The following is a 20859-nucleotide window of genomic DNA, read 5'->3' as shown; positions in this document are numbered from 1 at the left end:
AATGCTTAAGAAACTCATTGTCTTGGACATGTGTGCATTTAAAAAGCTTTAAAAATCACATGGTATCTATTTTTGTGTAGTTTTGTGTTCCAGCAGACTCTCAGTAGTTTGTATAGGGCTTTAAACGTTTCTTCATCTTACGTGCTATAAGCTGAAACTTGATGGCGTTCTTTTGTCCTTGTATCGTATTACAGTAAGTAATTTCAACAGTCTGCCAGCATTGGGCTGTAGGGGGAGAAAGCCCTGACTACTGCCCAGGTAACCTGGGCTGAATTAGTTTGGCAGACGACCACCTGCCAGCATTGTGCTGTAGAGGGAGAAAGCCCTGACTATTGCCCAGGTAACCTGGACTGAATTAGTTCATCAGACCACCACCTGCCAACATTGTGCTGTAGAGCGAGAAAGCCCTGACTACTGCCCAGGTAACCTGGGCTGAATTAGTTTGGCAGACCACCACCTGCCAGCATTGTGCTGTACAGGGAGAAAGCCCTGACTACTGCCCAGGTAACCTGGGCTGAATTAGTTTGGCAGACCACCACAGCACAGCTGATAAAACTTGAATTTAGTAAAGTATTTAAAATAAAAAGCAGGAGTAAAAATGAATCAGATTGGATTCATTTTTATTCCTGCTTTTTATTTTAAATACTTTATTAAATTTGAGTTTTATCAGCTGTGCTGTGGTGGTCTGCCAAAGGTTTTTTCTTGCAGTTTGTTTTACTTCCATCGGCAGCTTTAGCAGTGGTAACAGTGTTCGTTCTTCTCCTGGGCTGAATTAGTGGTTCAGGTAAATGACGTGCTTCTAGGGAGTTTTAGGCATGCCCATCCTGGGAGGAGGGTGGTTGCATGGGCATTTCCTATGACAATCCATGGTGGCAACTTTGGATTTTGTCAGGAAGGCATGGTCCAAAGATGGAAAAATGGTAGAGGACTGGCTGAGCTACTGCAGATTTAGGGTGAGAAAGCACATATCCCCACTGCATGCTGCCCGCCCTTTGGAGAGAACCATACAGTGGTAAGGAAGGGAATGTAACAGGGTAGGTCAGAAAGGGAAAAAAATCCTGGCTGAAGATAGACAGTGTGACCTCCCGAGAACATTGTTAGGTTCCACATTGGCCCCAACATGAATCTGATAGTCCCGGAGTGGAGTGGAGTGACTGGCTGACCCAGTGATGGATGTGTGACACTGGGTATGTTGTAAAGTTGATGCATGGCAGCAAGAGAGCTCAAAAAATGTAATGTCTTCACTTCAGAGTTTCTCATTTCTAAGTGAGGTGTTTATTACCTCTTGTGTTATGTGTTGCCAACTCAATACTGGAACCATAAAACAGGAGCAAATTACACAATGCAAGATAAAGGTGAATAAAGAGAGAGAATGAATACAAACCGAGTGAAGAAATAGAAAAACATGTTAAACTATCAAAACCTTACTTTAACGTTATTTTGAGTTGCAGAAACAGGTGTGTTGCATTTAGCTGTCTCTGACTTGACAAACTGTCAATACCTTTCTCTGCTCTAATTGTAGCAGTGACATGAACATTTATAACCTTCATTAACCACACGTGCACTGAAACTATTAAAAGTCAGGTGCAATAGCCATTTAATATGCCTACTACCATACATACCTCTCAACCTCCTGGGGGGGACAAAGGCTCAAAAATAGGGACATATTTTAAATACTGCTCTTATAAACTTAAAAAGTTGCTAGAGTAACAGAGTTTCTTTTAACATACATTTTCCGAAGGATTTGAAGTCTAAAACTCAAATGTAAGCCATTATTTAGTGATTTCAACCCTCCGATCATCCCAGTAACTTGCAAGAAAACCACAAATTTTAAGAGGGACACTCCAAAAAGTATCAGCCAAAAATCTGGATATTCTGTGAAAATCTGGACAGTTAAGAGGTATGCTACCGTATCGTACAAGTTTTAGTCATTTATTTCACTCCTGTATTTACTTAATTGTCATGATTTGTTTAGATTCATGGTGGTGGCATTAGGTATTACATTAACTTGTCTATTTGATTATATGTTTTCAAAAAATAAATAATTTCACATCTGAAATTGCATCCAGCTATAGAATACAGGATACAGTATCATATATTTTCAAAAGGTAAAGAATTTCACATCTGAAATTGCATCCAGCTGTAGGATACAGTACTGGAATCCCATCTCTCTCACCCTACACACACACACACACACTTTTCCCTTTTGGTTTCACACTTTCTGTTGTACTCACATACAAACACACAGACACAAATACACACACACACACACACACACACACACACACACACACACACACACACACACACACACACACACACACACACACACACTCATTCTCTTGCATATATGCTTTGAAAAACTAACAAGTGCAATATACACACACACACACGCACACACACACACACACACACACACACACACACACACGCACACGCGCATGCACACACACACACACACACACACACACACACGCACACACACACACACACACACACACATACTCTTTGAAAGACTAGTGCATGCAAACATGTTAGCAGAGACTGATGGTGAACCCTGACACATGAGACATGAAACATAAGTACAACTTTACAGAAGAGTGATAGAAAAAAAGGACAGCAGGTGGGGGAGAGGTTGCTTTGCAGTGTAGTACAGTATGCCTTAATCACGAAACACTGTGACTACAATCTGCAAAAGTTAAACATCTGAAACTTTCTACAACTACATCCTGATAAGTACTTGATTTAATAAATGCAGTGTTCATTGCAGTTCCCCATTTACTGCATCTTTTAAAAAGCAGCGTTTGCTTATCCTTCATTGTTATTAGAAATAGAAATCACAGCTGAATATGCACTCCCCAGGATTTTAAAAATGGAAGCATTCTTAATACTATAAATGAAAGAATATTTGCCTCAACAGACAAAATAGTACTTATCACCTGCATACTTCAAAATGATAGTGAACTGAGAATGTTCAATCATCTCAAGTGGGCAACACAAGTTTTCACATTTATGTTTGAGTAGCATATGATATTTCCCCTAAGACTAACCATAAATATATGGTAAGGAGAAAATACCAGCTGTCACAATAAAGCATAGCTGGAAATAAAAAAGAAACACTAAATACACTTATATTAGAAAACCCTCGTGAAGCGGTATGCTTGCCTTAACTCTCATCACCTCTCGTTTTCCACCATCAACCCAGTTGATTCAGTGTATTACTTTCAGCCAGCTTAGCTTTAATTCAAATGTGCTGTAGAACATAAATAAATAAAGCTCAGCTACTATATTAGAAATCAGTCCGTGAATATGATGGTTCTCTTTAGCTATAGTGGGATATAAAGCTGTATTATACATGGAGACATCTTAAGCCATCTTACTGCAGACACAAGATATTCAGCACAAGGTCATGAGAACAGATAAATACAGAAACAATGGGAAAATGACTGAAAGTTTGTTAGAAAGTGCTGATGCTGGTGGTTGTCGAGCCCAGTACTAGCCTGTATGCTGTTACAGCGGCTGCTGTTTCATGGGCAAAGCAGTAGGAGGGAGTGCAGCTTTGCATGAGGCTGAGCTGCTCGGAGTCTGTAGCATTGCATATGAGCTGTTACAGGTTCAGAGCAGGAGAGACCGGCAAACAGTAGGAACACACGGATCAGAACTGACAGACACACAGACATATGCAGAAAGCAGTCAGAATACAGACAAAGGGAAAGGAAGGACATCCAATCCTCTGTAACTGCAAACATCCACAGGAGGAAGCTTGGAATCGCTGTCACTAAGACAGAAAAGCTGGGAAAGAGAAAGGACCTGTTCAACAATGTGTCTTTACCTGTCATTATCTCAGTTCCTGCCATACATTGGAGCAGAGAACTATGAAGGATTACTTGGGAAGATCTGATTATTTCCTTGATTGTGGAGATGTTTAAAAAAGGAAGAGAAGAAAACATTATAATTTGTTACAAGGAAGAAAGGCAATGCATTTAAGAAAGGAACACTTTTATCTGAGATGGCTGGATTGGTACAATTTCTAATTAAGGAAGTCTTTTTTAAAGTCCTATGGAAAATGAAGAACCAAGTCCCAATCTACTTGTAAGTGCTTAGGAGATATAGAGGAGGATTAGTCTTCTGATTAAACTGAAGGTAAGATGCTTCATGCTTTCTGCTATTTGTAACAGGTGCACATAAACTACAAATGCTGGTCCTGTTACCAAGGGGAAAAATGAATATAAAGTGCTGACAAAGTTTCACTCTCACATGTGCTGCTCATCTATATATGCATAAAAAGATAAGGGCATATTTAAAAAAATCACATTACAGCATTTGATCTATATGTGTCCATGCAATTATTACTTCTGATTTTCTTAATACAATTTGTATGCATCGCAGACTTTAATTATTTGATTAAAGTGGTCAGTAGTGTCAAAGAAATGAAGATAATATTTAAAAATCAGTTTTACTATTTTTCTGGTTTTGTAATGCGGATGTGAGAAATTATGTAAAACCTTCGGGTAAAGCCATGCCACTTGTAGCTTCCACATTAATATCAGAAGAGACAGAAAAGGATTGCTAGGGAAAATAAATGCATGATACGCTTTGATTCCCATGTTAAGTTTTCTTGCTGAATTACTTGCGGAAAGCAGTAGTGAAAGTGAAAAAGAAACTTGGTGGCCCTTTTAATCTCTATTTGAAAAGAGCTCAATAGTTATTCCTGTAACAGTAGTCAGCCAGTGTATCATATGCCAGATGGTACAGTTTTCAAGTTATCTTTATTCACCAGTTATTCTGCATGTCATTTATTGTTGCATTTACTATACTGTTACAGAGATTTTAGTAATAATATAACAGAGTGCATGTTAAAGTTCTGTCATAATGTATAAATAGTATAAACTGTCTGTAGTTGGCTCAGTTATACCATTGTGCTTTAAATGGAGAGTGTTGCGCAAAAATTGAATCTCACAGTCAAAACAGAAGTCTCCTTAAACAGAAAAGCAATATGTGCTAGTTCTGTGGCAGACAAAAATATACATCTACAGCACTGCAGGTCAATTTATAGGAAAACTCCAGATAAGGATATTTTATTCTGAGATTAGGTTCCAGTACTATGTTTCTTTTTCTGCCCTTCAGGGGTCTGCAATGTTTGTATAACTTGCATGTACTTACTTTATTTAAGAACAGCTAGATTGCTCATTATATATCTATAGATATTATCAATGTGAATAGCACATTAACCCTGTTTTTTTGCTTATTTTATGGAGATAGTAGCATTTTATTCATACCCTAATATCCAAGGAATATATTAAAGAAATTAGTCAACTCTAAAGTCATGGGCCGTGATAATAAATCAGTATCATTTGGTGGGATTTAATTCTGCATAACTCAATGAATACAAGCTGTTTATGAAAATCATATACATTTTTATCAAGTAAAACAGTTATACTGTATTCACTGTTTAAATTATGTAACAACTTATGGCACACCAGAAATTTTGTGCATACATAAACTTAACCAATATGATTCACATTGGATTCTACTGATTTGCAAAATGATTTCCTTGACACGTACTGAATACTTTTTTATCTGTTAGCCACCAATTCCTTTAAACATTTTTATCAAGACTGTGTGTTGTGTTTGTAACTGCTTCAGCATGGCCACATTTCATATTAAGAAGTAACAATAAGAAGTGCTTCCCCCTCACCTTGGAGAAAACTGTACATTCTCACTACCTTCATTTCATGAAACTGTAACTAGCTTACCAAGGTAAGAATTAAAGTGTGTAGCCAATAGTATGACAATAAAAATGTACAGTAGGGGGAAACACAGGACTTTAGAAAAGGGAATGCTGCAGCAGCCTGTTCCTAGAATACTGCATTATGTTACACTGCCTTTATCTTAGTTTGAAATTTCTCACTTTCAAAGTGAAACAATTAATGTGGATTGCTACAAACTGTGGATACTACACACTACAGAAATAGTTTCTTCTGGCCACCATTTCTCTTTTCTGTACAGAAATATCAAAATGTGTACTTAATTCATTCATATTTGTTGACCTCATTAGTCTCTGTACACCTGTGACCTATTTTTCAGAGGACACCTAAGGTCATATTTAAACAGACTGGAGTACACCTAGCCAGGATAGTCCCTTACTCTTTCTGATAAGTGCCACGGAATTGTCAATATCCATCTGAGCTACTAACAATTCAGGTGGGTGGGATTGCAGCTCAACAGTTAATCCAAAGGAAGGCTCATCAAAGTGTAGAATATTCATATATCTGCACTGCAACGTCAGTGGTACAATACAAATCAAAGCAGCCTGAGGTGGGAATAGAACCTACAGCTTCATTATTTTCCAGACAATAAAGTCACACATGGAACCTACGGAGTAACTAATATTTGCATGGAAACAGCATTTGAGTTGTAACATTCCTATCCATTACACCTGAAGGATAACTGACTTCGCATTATTAATTGTAAACAATTATATAGAATATTTACAAGAAAAAAAAAAAAAAAAAGAAAGTGGCCTTCTTCTGCTTCACTATAATTTATTATTTCTTGTCTTTTTTGCTTATTTATTAATTAGTAAGTACAACAATGACTAGAGCATTATTTGTACGAGTTTGGCTATAAAAACATGTCACAATGACTAGAAAATAGCTGCTGATGAGCTTAGTTTTCCCAGAAGAAAAATCTGATCCCCACCACAGCTTTCTGCACACTATATGATCCTAATCAAGACAGTTAGACTTGTTCACAGGACGTAACTGCAAATTAGTTTTGACCTAATGATTCGTTACAAACCCAACTTTCTTAAACAGAATTTTAGCACCAGAGTTTTTGTTCTGCCAAATCAGTGTGCTATGGTTCAGGCTAGGAAGGGCCACCTGTTGTGATTGAAAGGGCAGTTCAGGCTCCCCGTCTACTAAACGCTGCCTTCTCATATCAAACTACCATCACAAGTGCCAATTAGTACAATTCTCTGTAGTATCTTGGATGTTGGCACCTTTCCACTAGGATGTCATGGCCTGAGATGTTACTGTTAAATTTAAACAGTCATTATCAGAAGGCAGACTGTTTTAAATAATGCAAACCTTGAATGCCAGCAGACAGTTCATTTCATTACAAAACCTTCAAATTAATTTCATCTCTCTCCTCTTCTAACGGCTGTGCACTTTTCATAACAAGGCATATAAAAATACTCAACACATATGTATATACACATGCACACACATACTCATAAACACACACACACACATGCAGACAAACACACTCATGTACATGCATATGCATGTATACACACATATGCACATACACATGCTTGCACACACACACGCACACACACACACACACACACACACACACACACACACACACACACACACACACACACACACACACACACACACATTCATTCATGCATGGAATCAATCTAAAGTTTAAAGCATGTCAGAATGAAGCTGCCAAATCATTTCTAATCTGCGTGCTTTGCTGTATCTGTAAATGAACATATATATAATAGCGTGATATATAATAACATAAGCATGTGATTTCCAGACTGTAATTCAGTGTTTGTGAACTTAGTATTCAGTTAAGGAATGTGATCTCGTCCATCATATTGTGAAAATGAGCAAATACTCACGCAGTGCGTTCAGGTAACATCCCAAATATCCAGACTACTGTCATAGCTTAGACTTGTCTTTGCAGATGTGTGACTACTTTTAGACACAGTAGTGGCATATTAAAGACATCAGTGGGACACCACTAGTAACCCATCCACCTCCAAACCTGTCAGCTATCTGTTCTAATGCAGGTCAGCGATAGAAATCATACCTGAAAAACTAGCAATAAGCTGTGCTATCCTACAGGTGCAACATTAACCCAAGGTACTTTTACTGACCCTGATACCTGTACTCTTTCTCCACTTGGTCATTAGAAGTAAAAGAGCCCAAGGCTTTATTCTCAACAAGAAAAGGGCAATTTTCCAAATTGTTCTGGTCAACTATTTCTTCCAATAATATTGGGGAATATAGTGTCCATTCTGCATGTGCGTTTTGTGTGGATGACAGAGGATATACTGGCTGCTACCGCAGTCAGTCACTTCGCTACCAGTATCAGTACTATCTGTGTAAAGTAATGTGATGGAAGAAACGTGTTATATAATTAATAAAATTCTTCTCCTGTTCTCCTTTGCTTTAGGTTTAGATAGGAAATGTCAAACGGTACAGTCAGACTATTTAAAGAAACCCTTACAGTTAATGTAAATAGCAGCTGTCTGTCTCATAAGTAGTGTCTGCTTTTCTTAATGCATTCTGCTGTGAAGGTGTCTATAACTTACCCAACAGACCTATTACCTCTCCCCATTCTTGTGTGCACGGTAACTGCAGTATTTGTTCTGCTGCAGCAGTGACCCAGATATGACTAATTAAACAGTGTACAGTTGTAGCAACATGGCTGGCAATGTAATTATATAACAGAGAAACACACTAATTCATGGTTTGCTCGACGAGGTCTGTCTGAGTACTGTATTCTGTAGGTCTGATTTGTTTTTTTGCATACAGTTTTTCTCCATTCAACAAACATTCCATAATTTTACATAAATGTCAACAATTTTTAAATGCAATATACTGCTAAATTAATGCACATCTCTTATGAGACAAGAACCCAAATCATCTGAAAAATGAATCATCAATATTTAAAGCAATGTCAAGTTTCTGTTTCATATTTGTGTTTGTGTGTCCTGGCGTGCATGCATGTGTGTGTGTGTGTGTGTGTGTGTGTGTGTGTGTGTGTGTGTGTGTGTGTGTATGTGTATGTGTTGTATGTGCACGTGTGTTTGCATGTGTGTCTATATGGCAATAAATTGAGACACAATATGAAGTAATTGTTTTATTTTAAATTATTTTTTAGGGTAACTTTTAGTGCTTTGTTCTACTGTTCTTTTTTCTACAGTGTGTTTTTTGATATTAGTCACCTAGTCTACAATAATCAGCTTTGATAAGCATTGTCAACTTATCAGAACTCAAAGCAGACTGTTAGGGCTATATAATATTAATCTAGGCATGACCACTGCAAAAGTTATTAGTTTAGAATGCTGTTATTTGGAGAACCTATCACAGTCTGCTGAAAAGTTGTGGTAAGAATATTTTGGCTACTAAGGCATGAATCAGACATTCACTTATAGGAGCTCATAAAACAATACATCACAGCCTAATATTAGGGGACAAAAATAAATATTAGTATTTTTTTTTATGGGGATGGGCATGCTACTCCAGGTTTGTTGCTATTCTATGTATATGCACTGTTTAAACACAGCCCCCCAGTGATTTAAATAAAGAACCATTTTTGAATTCAGCCACTGCAAGGGACATGTTAAGAAAAATATGCTTTCCTAGCCATGATTACTGTATTTATCTGTAGAAATGTGTGGATTCTTCTTCTGTCTACTCAAAGAATGAAACCCTCAAGTGCAAGCTGGACGATGACCTGAAGCCCAGGCTGGACCTTGGTGAATTTATGGTAAAATTATTACCCAACACAATTGAAAATAAGCAGATATTTATGCAGCTCATTCAGTTAACATCCCAAATATCCAGATTAGTGTCATGGGTTAAAGGGTGTATGCTGCATTACTCACATTCCTGATAAGTAGATTAATGGGTTAAGAATTAGCAATAGTATGAACAGTCAGTTGTCATGTACACATCCAAATTAAGTAAACTAGAATCGGTAGCATACGTGGAAAACATGAGAGCCACGTACAAGAAGACTTGGTCTGAGTAGTTGTGTCAAACACTTTTTCTGCATGTGTTTGAGGTACAATGACAGTATTGTACTTACACTTCTGGGGCTGACAGGTGGCTGTGCATTCCTTCAGTACCAAGGTATCAGTAAATATTGGTCTCAGAATGTTTTGCAGTCACACAGCAGCACCTACTTGTCCCATCTCATCCAGTAAAACATGAAACCTTTAAATGTCTTCCCATTGAAACTAAATATTCCATCATTCTGTGAAAGATATGAGTCTATCGAAAGGCAGGGCTACAAATTCACAAAACAGTGGCCATACCTGGCCTGAGGAATTACTTCTCTATGCAAAACTCTTAATGTCTCCTCAGAAATTCTGGAGAAAGCCAAAAGATAATTGGAGGCAAAGGCCCAAAATCAGGAAATATGTGTAAACATTATTACAATTCACTTAAAAAAATAACGGAACAACAGAAACTCAAATTATTGTCATTATTGAGTGATGGCAATCCTGAATGATTTACCAGAAAAATCAAAACTTTTAGTGAGGAACACAGCAAAATTAAAAGGCAAAATCAAATACATTCTGCGAAATCTGGGACAGTTCAGAGGTATTTCTCTATGCGTCAGGGTTCCTTTTGCACTCCATATGCTGTGTCATAAAAGAATGGGATGCATATCGCTTCAGTCCATCACCCCCAGATCTGCCACTGCTATCCCTCTTCAAGCCTACACTTGGCATGTAGGTGAGTGACTAGAAAGGCTCCGTTCTTATGGGCACCTATCCACATCACAGTAGATAATTCTGTGAACAGCCTGCAGGAAGGAAAAAATGTAATGCCAACCAAAATAATCATAGTTAACGTCAAATGACACATACTTAATTTCTATGTTTTTGTTAAGGAACATTAGTACGAAGAATCACAGCACTCCCATCACAACAAATGCAATATTTCTACTGCTGTATAGTATGCAGAATAAATGTGTAAAGAAGCTATGGAAACATTTTACCACTCAAATTTGGGTCTATTTTAGAACATTGAAGTTTTAAAACTTTGAATGTTCTAATATCGAACCCTATTCAGCAAAAGCTGAAAATATTGAAGCAACAGAAAACCAAATTTTTTTCCTAGGGAAAGAATTTGGTTGTCCATTTCTGTTGCTTTGGTATTTTCAGTGCTGTGGTGGAAAGTTACGGGTTGGGTTCAGGTAAGTGTGCGATTTAGTGCGGGTTAGGTTAGTTAGGGTTAGGGTGAGGGTTAGGTATGTGTGCGATTGTGTGGACATGAGGGTTAGGGCGGGTTAGGTGAGTTAGGGTTAGGGCGTGGGTTAGGTATGTGTGCGATTGTGTAGACGTGAGGATTAGGGCAGGTTAGGTGACTTAGGGTTAGGGCGTGGGTCAGGTAAGTGTGCGATTGTGTGGATGTGATGGTTAGGGCGGGGTAAGTGAGTTAGAGTTAGGACGCGGGTGAGGTGAGTGTGCGATAGTGATGAACCTTAGGGTTAGGGTTGGGTTAAGTGGATAGTTAGTGGTGTGTGTATAGTTTAGTGTAGGGTTAGGTGTAAGACTTTAGGTGTATGTGTGTGGATTGCTGTTTGTTTGGTGTGCTTGTATTGTGTGTATGTTTTGGAACAGCGGATTTTTTTTTCCTAGGAAAAAATTCGCTGTTCTGTATGTTCGATGTTTTCAGCTTTTGCTGAATAGGGGTCGATATTAGAACATTCGAAGTTTTGAAACTTCGATGTTCTAATATAGACCCTCAAATTTAGCAAGTTCCTGAAGGAGAGCACTTTTAAAATAGTAAATTGGGCTGCAAGTTTTAATGGCATAAGTCATTTACTAAAATATCAACGTGAAGTTTCACAAACAGCTCAAAATAGAGCGCTAAATAATAAACTAGTTTTAGGAAATGTTTTTGTTAAGAGTCACATGTTCTGTGTTATCATCTGTTTCCACTAGAAAAATATATACAAATAGAGGAGATCAAACATTAAAATTAAAAGAAAAAGCAGCACTGAAGAATATTATGAAGTCCATTTTTATATCAAGGCTAATGTTTTTTTAATAAACATATGTGAAAAACTGTTTAGTCCTTCAAGTGATACTACTGCTTTGACATTTACTTTAATAGTCCCTCTTTGTATCTGGCACCTACAGCTGTGTCATACATTTCATCACACTCTTCTTTGAGTTAGACAGATGCGGGACTTCAACACACTGTAAATAGAAGCATTCTTCCCACCACTGTTGTGTCAATCATGTTTCCTTCCCCACTGGTTTCATAAAAGGACATGTTATTTGTTATAATATGTTTAATTGCAAGCCCCACACTCTGCAAATCATCTCTGCACATTGCCATATGTAACTGTTATATAAATGAAAATCTTTTATGTGTTGTTGGAAATGTTAAAATGATCATACTTCATGCAGCAGGACATGCACATATGTTGCCCCTTCAAGTGATCGCTTCAAACATGACATAAACAGTGCACAAATACATTAATTGTGTAGACAATTTGACTCCCTCATTACCGTCATGAAATAGGCTTGATTTCATTCTGCATATGTAATTTGCTGCATTTTCAGGTTGTGCAACTTGCAAGAACACATGCAGTATTTCAGATAACTTGCTTTTGCAAAAATAATAAAAGAAAAGGACATTAGAAAGCCAGACTTACCCTTTTCTGTTTACAAAAGAGAAGACAGCCTTAGCATATGTCAAACGTAAGTTGCCTGCATGGCAATATATGCAATATTAATGGCTCAAACTTGGATTTATTTTAATGACTGGGGGTGCTGCTGAGACAAAGGAAGAAACACTGTACACTGTTATTAAACCAGTGCAGTCTTTAAGGAAATGAGATGAAAAAGAAGTGCAGAGACCTGTAATGATACGTATAGCTGGAGTCTATCATGTTCTCATTATACAAGCTTTCAATACATTATCTCAGTTACAAAATCACATGAGTTACCAACCAGGTCTCCGCCTTCTTCTAATGTCAGCACTCAAGCTTGTCATATTATGATCTGATGTGGCATAAATAAAAGCATTTTTGGGGAGACAGGCTCTTCACCATCTGGACTGCCTTACTTTATTATTCATTCTGAAGTAATTGCACCTGGAAAAAGGAACAATCACTAGCTGTAACACACCTGTCTCCCTCAGTATCTGGGGGGGGGGGGGGCTACAAAATCAGACCCTCCCACAAACTGCTAACTTGTGAGCACTACAGTCTCATTGCAAAGTGAAATGGGTAGCTGACGACTAAGCTATTACAGTCAAGCAACTATTATGACTCGGGTGATGTGAACTAACTATAAACCAGATAGCTATGCATCAGGGCACTCTACGGTTACCATACATAAATAGGTAAAAGAGGTGTTATGTCCTAGATGATGGACTGGAAAAGTATCAGACAGAAAAAAATGGAATTAAAAGAAAAATCTGTGAACTAAACACCTGTCTGGGATGACATGATCGACAAAGCACGATGCTTTGCCAGAGATGGCCTGCACCTGTCGCCCTTGGGATTCCAGATACTGGCTAAGGCTCTAGCCACCCCTAATAGTGCCTTTTTTAGGCAAGATTCAAATGACAAATTCACCACCATAACAGGTACAAGCAAGCAAAATCTGAGGGTAATGCTACTCAATGCTAGAAGTCTAAACCTCAAAATACACTCACTCGAGGCACTCCTTAAAATGGAGAACATCAACATCTGTGCAGTGTCAGAGACCTGGTTTAAGGCTCCAGAGAGCACCCCTGCATTACCAGGCTATAATTCATACCACACCTTTTGGCCACCTAACTTGGACCATAGCACTAAAGGCGGAGGCGTGTCCATATTAATTAAGGATATCCACACCTCCAGGCTAGTTGCTCAGCATAATGCATCTGAGATTACCCAAGTGCAACTAACTCTGGGCAAGACTACAATGCAAATTGTAGCTTGCTACAGATCCCCCACCATGCCACAGGATTCCCACTCCTCATTTCTTGATACACTGGAAAATATTAGGGTACAACCTAACACCCTAATAATGGGCGATTTCAACTACCCCACCATTAACTGGGAAAACTACTCATGTACCAACTCTTGTGCTCACCGTTTTCTGGAATTCATAAATTCCAATGCCTTGTATCAACTTATCCACACCCCCACCAGGGGCAGCAATATCCTAGACCTGGTCATTACCAACGTTGGCAACCGGTGTTCCATACCGAGGTCAATTCCTTGTTGGTCAGATCCGACCACAAGCAAACCACCCTAGACATCCACATCCCAAATTTCTCTAAAGCCAACTTCATGTTTTTTAAGACAGAAGTGGCAAACTTCACGACACCCTTGCTGATGGACAATAGAGATACAACTGCTGAATCCTATACAATTGCACTTTATAAGCACTTACATGAGTGAATGGATCATGCAATCCCTAACAGAACCAAGATGCTATCTTCCAAAAAAAGGAAGCCAATCTGGTGGTCCCCTGCTATAAACAAACTCTACAACAGAAGAAAGAAACTGTTGCAAAAAAGAGTAAAATCCCATGACTGGAGGAACTCCGTGGTCAGCCTCAGTAAGAAGCTGAGATCCCTCATAAAATCCTCCAAAGCTAGTTACAAAAACAAAATCGCCACGGATTCTAAAGACAACCACAAAGCATTCTATAGCTATGTCAAGAATCTCAATGGCAACAATCAGATCCGCTCTGAGTTACAGCACAATGGCACTAAATATACAGAACCAACTGATATTGCCAACATCCTGGCAGATAGGTTCAGTGCTAACTTTACCCCTTTCTCATCCCTTAAAGGGTGCATCTCTATACCAGAAGAATGTAAAGTACCTGTAAACACGGCTGCACAGGTATAAAACACACTCTCCAAAGCCAAGAACACAGCATCCATGGGACCTGACAACATCCCAGGCTGCGTTCTACATGAACTACAGAATGAACTGGCACCCCACCTAAGTACCATGTTCAATCATAGCCTCACCTCAGACTTTGTGCCCACTGAATGGCACACAGCAACGGTTATCCCACTCCACAAGGGGGAACAACCACGGACCCTGGGAACTACCACCCCATAAGCCTGACGAGCCTGGTCTGCAAGGCTATGGAGCGTATCATCATGGAACTTATAAACAATGACATTGGTAATCTCCAAACTCTGGACCCTACCGAGTTCGGGTTTGTAAAAGGCAGATCATGTCTCCTAAACCTGATAGACTTCTTTGAAGCAGTCACCAAAGCTGTAGATGAGGGTAAGGTGGTACACACAGCCTATCTAGATCTTGCCAAGGCTTTCGACACCATCCCCCACTCTGGAATTATAGACAAACTCATTAAACTAGGTATAAATCCCTATGTCACAAGATGGGTTTCCAACTGGCTCACTGACTGAACCCACACTGTGAAGAGAGCAGAATCTAAATCCAACTTCAGACCAGTGACAAGTGGAGTACCACAGGGTTCAGTCCTAGGTCCTCTCCTGTTTGGTATCTACTTCTGTGAAGTAAAAGCTAACACAGAAGGTCTTTGGCTAACAAAGTTCGCAGATGACTGCAAACTAGGAGCCATAATCAAATCTCCTAATGATGTGGATATCCTACAAAAGGGCCTCACTGAGACAGATGCCTGGTGTCAAAGCCATGGCCTCAAGCTCAATGCCAAAAAGTGCATTGTCATCCCTTTTGGTAAAAAATCTGTACCCATGAACTACCACATAGGCGGTAGTCTACTTAACACCGAAAGTGTAATAAGAGACCTTGGGACAAAGGTGGACAGTAGTCTCTCCTTTGATAATCACATTGCCACAGTAGTCAGGAAATCCTTCTATGTGACACACCTCATCATAAAAGGATTCTCATCCAGGAAAAAAAGAGGTCATTGTTCCCCTCTACTCATCACTCGTTAGACCCATTATAGAGTACAACGCCCATTTTGGTATGTACCTCACAAGACATCTGCAACAACTGGAAAGGCCACAGAAATACCTCACAAAGAGGATTACTGGCTTCAAACAGATGCCCTATGCAGACCGTCTCAAAAAACTCCAGCTTTACTCCGTCGCATAACGCCTACTCAGAGGTAATCTCTGCCTAACATACAAAGCTATGTCAAACCCAGAGCTGTTGGACATGCTCCACATAAAGAAATCCCAATCCCTCCGAGCTGCACGCTCTAGGGACCTAAACCTTGTCACCACAATAAACAGAACATGCTGGAGGGATAGAGTCCTGTCTCAGAGACTTCCCATACTCTAGAATAAACTACCTATCTATATCAAACAAACCTCCTCATTAGCACTCTTCAAGAAAAATCTTGATGATTGGATGGGTGATAGGAAATTCACCCTGGGGATCACTTCTATGGCTCTGCTTGACAGGGGCATAGGAAAATAATTTTCTTGGGTGGCAAAAACCAGGGTACCATTTGGCTAGGCTTATACAGGCCCTAGGGCCAATAGCCTAGTACCTACCTATGAACCTATTAACCTATGAATGAACTTCATTAGTAAGGATTACAGAAATAAGGAGCTGTTAAGCAACCTTCAGAAATCATCCTGACAAAACTATATGAAAGGTCATTAAATAAAGCCGAATAAATGGATGAGTGAATGAAGTCAAGAATATTAGAGAATACATTCGTATAACTAGACTCGGGGGGAAAAAATATACATGAATTCTCAATTTTTGGAGGCTATAGTAGAAAGGACACCTGTCTGCAAAGAAAATAATGATGCTCCTTTGACAGTTTTTTTTCGTTCTCACAAGGGCACATAATTAATAAATTAATGAATAAATGTAACATACAATAGAGTATGAAAATGGCAGAGATCAAAAAACTAATGAAAGGTGCTTCAAAGAAAGAGAGTGAAAGAAGCTGAAGATGGTACAAAATATTAATTACATGGTTATTGACTGAGAAAGGTAAATTTGTGTAAACATAGATAGGAAGGAAATTGGTGTGCTTAAATTATAGTTTATTTCATAGAGAAAGTTGAACACCTACAATATTAACTGGCAGATTTTTGTCAACTAGAAATAACAGTGAGGACATTAAAAAAATAAATAAATATCACAAAACAGGATTCCTGAAAGGTCTAAGTACCTTTAAAAAAGAGTGACCCAGAATCAATGGTTATGTAACTTAGTTGTTGTTGTTGTTCTTTCGGCTTTTCCCAGTTAGGGGTTGCCACAGCGGAACTCCAGTCTGCTAATGATTGGCAGTAGATTTTCACGAATGCCGAGGTGCCACCTCGATGTTCAACCTTCAGTGAAGGCATGCCCATTTACGCATGTCTTTCAAATGCCCACCCAACCACGGGGAGGACATGCAGACTACACACAGAAGGCACTCCCCGCACTCCAGCCGAGAATCGAACAGGAGAACCTCTTACTGTGAGGCAACAATGCTACCGCTGCACCACCGCGGTATGAAGGTTATGTAACTTAGTAAGTTACATAATATGCAAGCAGAGAAGAAACCTATGGCTATGAGGAAAGAAACATTTAATAGTTTATAGCCTTACCTCTCTAAGCTATATTACCAGATTCTGGATTTACATATTTTATGATTATGGGTTCAAGAGATCCCATGCAATTAACTCTTGAAATAGAATAGAATTATTCGGTAGCTTGGCAAAGACAGGCAAAATTCCAAGTGACTGAAGGATAGTATTAATAAAGTTTTCAGGGTATTACAAATTGGGGATTTGCCTTTCCTTACCAACATGCACCTTATTGTTTTGTCTTTTAAACATAGTTACCTAATTTCCAGTGTGCCAAGAAAACAGCATGACCAATAGATATGCACGCAACAGAAATGCATCAATGGAGGATATCTGAATAAGTGTGCATCTCGAAATACAATTAATTTATAGTGCATTGTTTTAACCACAATGCTGAATGTACATATACAGATCTGCAATCATGGGACTCCACACATATCTGCTAACCTCATAATAAGACCCAAATGTAGTGAAAGTTTTGAAACATGAGGAGAATAAATCTAAGATGACTTCCCTGCTTAAGTTAACAGAAGCATATTGGCGTGAAGCAGGAATGGAAATCAAACCAAAAGTGGATTAAAACCAGGCAGCAACTGAATGTTCCAAAAAACAAAAGAAAGAATATGAGGTGAAGGACCAGATGAAAAGGCAAGAAATGTGGAAAATGCATAAATATAGTTGCAAGTATAGAAAACTTGTGGAAGAACCTCATGTTGATCAGAAACAAATGCAGGAATGGTTAAGGAGAGGTGAATTCAAGCCAAGAGATGAAAGGTTAATATTGGCGGCACAAGACAGTGGGCTACATACACATTGGTTTACAAAGTCCATTGAACATGTGGAGAAACAGACAAATGTAGGTTTTGTAAAACAGAATTGGAAACAGTTTCATACCTCATTGCTGGTTGTGACATACTAATGGCAGAAAGACTGTATACTGAAAGGCATAATAATGTAGTGAGACTGTTGTACTGGGGATTGTTCAAACACTGTGGTATTGAAGTAGCTGAAAAACACTGGAAACATGAGCCACAAAGCATAGAAAATGATGAATTCTACATCACATGGCATCATCCATTGCCAAAAGTTCAAAAGACAGATGGTAGAAAGCCAGGTATAGTGGTCCAGGAAAAGAAGACAAAAGTAGCATTGATCATTGAAATTGCCCCATCCAGTGACTACAGTGTACTGCATACAGGGAGACACAAATTCATAAAATATCAGAATTTGCAAGCAGAAATGACAGCAAGATGGAAGAAGGATAACCAGATAGTTCCAATAGTAGTAGGAGCAATGGGTCTTATAAAATAAGAGTCTGCAATCATATTTAGATATGTTACCAATACATGTAACTCCATACGAATTGCAGAAGGAGTCATTACTGGGCACATTGCAGGTGCTGCGACAAACACTTTTGGCTGACATCAAAGAGTGAAACAATACTAATTTCATGAACTTTAATCATACTTTGACTTAGGAATGGGGTCCATTCCCATCATGGTATTAGGAAACCCAAAAGATTTGTAGAAATTAGGTTCAAAATCAATGAACAATTGACTTGAGTGTCAGGAGTTGTATAGCCCTCACTGCAGCAAGGTTTATGGAACTCTGAAGAAAAGACCCCCATAAAATGAGTAGCGCTGACCTTCTTACTACCTTGAGGCAAATATTACAAAATCTTATAAGAACTTTAAGCACACTACATTTTTAGGTGTGAGAAAGGAGTGTCCCTTGATGTCTTTTAATTAATATATGAAGAGGCTAGTAGATTGTATTGCAAAATATGCACAGCCAATTTGAAAAAATGACCAGTTAGAAAATAATTATTTGTGTAGTTATTCCTTATCAGTTGCAGATACATGCATATATAATTCATCTCCCCCATGGTAGACCTTCTAAGATCATCACTTCAAAGTGGACAATAATGAGCGCATACCTATACTTGGAGTTTAGTGACCTAAGCTTTCAAGTTTTTATCATGTTTTCTCAACTGTTTTCAGTCAAAAATCTTTACTTTAAAATGGCATTTTATAACACAAGGAAAATCATATAAAAGCAAAAGCACAGGTATTTTAGTGCCTTATAAACATTTGCACCTATTTTCTGATATTTCATTTTTCTGGATTACAGCGGGTGCCTTATCTACAAACTCTGGCACCGACCTGTGACATCCCACTGAAATTGATTGTTTTTACTGCTGCTTGTTCTGCTTTTCTAATGGTTGGGGGCCAAGCATTGCAGACTTACTTTACACTGCTTCTCTTTTTTTATTTGTCCACTACTATCGTGAAATACTGCCGCTCTACCTAAGGCCCCTCCCCCTAGTCCCAGTTTCCAAACAGAGGTTATTTCTTACCTGAGACATGGCTGGTGCCTTTCTCAAAATCATGGTTCTGAAGTAGTTGCTGCTCCCTGGCATCCAGTAACTATTGTCCTCACCACATAAGTGTTTATTTTTCAAGCTAGCTATATATTGCTACCGGCATGTGAGATATATCCACCTTTTAAATATGATATATACATATTTAAAAAAGATAATAATTGAATAGCCATTTCTTATTAAATGCTGCAGCTATCTCTTTTGGTTGCTCAGCTGTCTTGAGAGGCAATTCCCTGCAACACTGTAAATGCAGGCCAACTACATAACGTATTGCAGTTGTACTCTGCCTATGGTCATTGTTATTTTCTATTAGCTACATTATTTCACCAGTATACTGTCCTTATAACAGTAGTAACTACTTGATTTCCTACATTATTGCAATATATTGAGCAGTGATAGTGGCATATGAACTGCAACCTGAATTATGCATGTGTTAATTTAACTGTTTACAGGCTAGTTATGATTCCTGGTGTTACTACATTTTTCAGAATTCATTGTTCCATGTTATACTGTACACTGCACTATATAACTCTTTGACTGTAAGTCTACATAGATGATTCTAAGTATTCTCTCTATATATAGCCCCTTTCTCTTGCCTTCTAATTCCCTTCTCAGCACCTTTACTTTTCTCTTATCTTTTTTTTACAGTCACCTGACACATGGAATACATGAGTGATCCCCTCATGGGATTAGTTCACCAGAAAACAGGGTGAGAGAATCCCATGGCTGAAATTTAAAGATCTTTCAATGCTTGTCTTCCCTATTCAGCAGCATTTATGTTTTTAACTTTAGCTAAATTGAGTGTTTAATTTGATGTAGGGTAGTGGAATGCACACTAACTGGGTCACATTACCTATAACCCCCACATCTCCCAGTACACACTGGTTTTATCAAATTTTCTCAACTGTTTTCAGTCAAAATAACTTTACTTTCAACCTGCATTTTATAACATAAGGAAATTCATGTAAAAGCCAAAGCACATTCTTTTTAGTGCCTAATAAACATGTGCACCTATTTTGTAATATTTTATTTTGCTAGATTACAGTGGGTGTCTTATCTACAAACTCTGGCACTGACCTATGACATTCCATTGAATTGATAATTTTTTTAACTGCTGCTTGATCTGCTTCTGTTGTGGCTCAGCACACTCAGTTCACCCTCGCTCTGCTCTGGCTCACTCCTCTGCCCTACCCTACCCCCAATTACCACCCACCCCAC

At 38.6% G+C, this 20859-nt stretch overlaps 1 protein-coding gene across 1 annotated transcript in view; it reads left to right on the top strand.

The window, feature by feature from the left end:
* Positions 1 to 3360: 3360 nt before the first annotated feature.
* LOC122816533 (ATP-sensitive inward rectifier potassium channel 12) overlaps positions 3361 to 20859 on the top strand; it is an 855635-nt gene continuing 838136 nt past the window's right edge. The window contains exon 1 of the mRNA XM_044089376.1: positions 3361 to 4143. The gene's annotated coding sequence lies outside the window, so the exon portion shown is untranslated. The remainder of the gene's footprint in view (positions 4144 to 20859) is intronic.

The sequence above is a fragment of the Protopterus annectens genome, chromosome 12.part0 (genome assembly GCF_019279795.1).
Source record: "Protopterus annectens isolate FY-2018-M chromosome 12.part0, PAN1.0, whole genome shotgun sequence".
NCBI classification, from domain to species: Eukaryota; Metazoa; Chordata; order Ceratodontiformes; family Protopteridae; genus Protopterus; species Protopterus annectens.
The sequence above is the reverse complement of the archived record's forward strand: the minus strand, read 5'-3'. Positions and strand labels throughout refer to the sequence as shown.